The sequence below is a fragment of the Colobus angolensis genome, unplaced genomic scaffold, assembly GCF_000951035.1.
Source record: "Colobus angolensis palliatus isolate OR3802 unplaced genomic scaffold, Cang.pa_1.0 Scaffold114, whole genome shotgun sequence".
Lineage (NCBI taxonomy): Eukaryota > Metazoa > Chordata > Mammalia > Primates > Cercopithecidae > Colobus > Colobus angolensis.
Genome location: NW_012112475.1, coordinates 2,505,915 through 2,508,716, shown reverse-complemented (window position 1 = coordinate 2,508,716; position 2,802 = coordinate 2,505,915).

The following is a 2,802-nucleotide window of genomic DNA, read 5'->3' as shown; positions in this document are numbered from 1 at the left end:
AGGGTTTATAACTGTCTTCAGCAGCAGAGACACGAAGGCTTTGAATCAATCCCTCTGGCCATCCAGCAGACAGTGGACTGAAGGGGGCAAAGCTGGAAGTAAGGAGACCTGCAGGGAGGTCAGAGGAGGCTTCACAGAGGTGACCTCTGGATTGAATCTTAAAAGATAAGTGGCTGTTTTCAGACAGGCTAATTGTGGGTAGACCATTCAGGACAGAGAGATGGATCTGAGTGATGTCTTTTTTTTTTTTTTCCTTTGAGATGGAGTCTCACTCTGTCTACCAGGCTGGAGTGCAGTGGTGCGATCTTGGCTCACTGCAACCTCTGCCTCCCGGGTTCAAGCGATTCTCATGCCTCAGCCTCCTGTGTAGCTGGAATTACAGCTGTGTGACACCATGCCCATCTAATTTTTGTATTTTTAGTAGAGATGGGGTTTTACCATGTTGGCCAAGCTGGTCTTAAACTCCTGGTCTCAAGTGGTCCGCCCACCTCGCCTCCCAAAGAGCTGGGATTACAGGTATGAGCCACCGCGCCCAGCCTTTGAGGGCGCGCCCAGCCTTGATGTCTTGAGGGGCAAAAGACTGCGAAGTCTGGGAAGTAACACTTTGGGTTGTCTGAAGTGAAGCGGGAAAGGTTGGGCAGGAGGAAGGGTGAGTGCCATGAGAAAGGGGCCAGCGAAATGGGCTGGGACGAGATGTTGAGAGGTGAGTGGTTGATTTCTGATTTCTACGGGTTGAAGAAAAAGACCCGATAACATTTTCCACTAGTGTACAAGGAGGGGGAAGCCCCCACCCCCAGACCTGACACAGGATGTGGGGATGCTTGTAGGTGTCTAAGGCCTTGGCAGGGAAGGTGGCATCTAATCTGGAAAGGCCAATGGCGCAGTTCCTGTGGAGAAAGAAGGGCGTGTGATTTTGCAGCTGCTGAAAGGGAATGTCATTCTGCTGTAGCCTTTCTTGGGTTGGATGATCAGGAAGAGGGGTCAAGGGGATGTCTGCTTCTGAACCCAAGAGAATAAACTGAACAATTCCCTAGGGCTTACTGTAAATGAGGTAGCAGAGGTAGGGGTAGCAGAGGTAGGAGAGGATGGGAGATCAGGTGTTTAAAGGTAGGAGTGACAAAGAGTGTTTGTTATATCCCTTTTTTGTTTTTGTTTTCTGGGGGTTTTTTTGTTTTTTGTTTTTTTGATTTTCAGACAGGATCTCATCCTGTCACCCAGGCTGGAGTGCAGTGGCGTGGCGTGATCTTGGCTCACTGCAGCCCTGACTCCCAGGGCTCGAGTGATCCTCCTACCTCAGACTGCTGAGTAACTGGGACTACAGGGACACACCACCATGCCCAGCTAATTTTTGTATTTGTTGTTGAGTCGGGGTTTTGCAGTGTTGCCCAGGCTGGTCTCAAACTCCTGGATTCAGCCTGCCATTGTGTTGGGATTACAGGTGTGAGCTATCGCACCCAGCTTATCTCTTTTTATACTTTTTAAATTTAGTACTTTAGTCATACAAGTAGGAGTTAGAAAAAAAAAAGGAAAAAAATTAGTATTAGTTATCTATTGCTGCAAATAAGTTACCCTTAAACTCAGCAGCAAAAGACAACATTTATTATCTCACACATTTTTTGAGGACAAGGAATCTGGAATCAGCTTTGCTGGGTGATTCTGGCTCAGGGTCTTTCATGATGTTACAGTCAAAATGTCAACTAGGGCTGCCATCATCTGAAGGCTTGACTGGGGCTGGAGGGTGCACTTCCAAGATGCCTCACTCATGTGGCTATTGGCTGGAGGTCTCAGTTCCTCACTGGCTGTTGACCAGAGGCCTCAGTTATTCTCCTTGTTGGCCTCTTCACAGAGATGCTATCAATTTGGCAACTGGCTTCATCCACAGCAAGGGATCCAAGAGAAAGATCCAAGACAGAAGCTACTGTGTCTTTTATAACCTAATCTCAGAAGTGTCATATAATATCATTTCAGCCATATTCTATTGGTCACACAGACCAGTGCTGGTTCAGTGTGGGAAGCAACTACACAAGGATTTGAATACAAGTAGGTGGGGGTCATTGAAGGCCGTCTTCAAAGCTGGCAACCACAGCGTGTGAAAGTATTACCAATTCAGATTCTTTTGTGAAAGTAAAGAGATCACTGAGACATATTATTAATAGAAAGAAGGCAAGTTGCCTTTTTATATAATCTCACTTAAAAAAGAAGCATGAAACCTACATATTTCTATTATATACACATATAAATGTATAGAAAAAGATTGAGAAAGATACTCTTGAAACTGGTAACGGCCAGGCATAGTGGCTTGTGCCTACAATCCCAGCACTTTGGGAGGCAGGTGGATCACCTGAGGTCAGGAGTTTGAGACCAGCCTGGCCAATGTGGCAAAACCCCGTCTCTACTAAAAATACAAAAATTAGCCGGACATGTTGGTGTGCTCCTATAATCGCAGCTACTCAGGAGGCTGAGGCAGGAGAATCGCCTGAACCGGTGGGATGGAGGTTGTAGTGAGCTGAGATTGCACCATTGCACTCCATCCTGGGCAACAAGGGTGAAACCCCATCTCAACAACAACAACAACAACAAAAACAAAAAACTGGTAACAATGTCATCCCTGGGAAGGGAGATGGAATGGTAGGCATATTATGAAAAGGGACTCTATCAGGGCCGGGTGCGGTGGCTCATGCCTGTAATCCCAGCACTTTGGGAGGCTGAGGCCGGCAGATCATGAGGTCAGGAGATCGAGACCATCCTGGCTAACACGATGAAACCCCATCTCTACTAAAAATACAAAAAATTAGCTGGGCG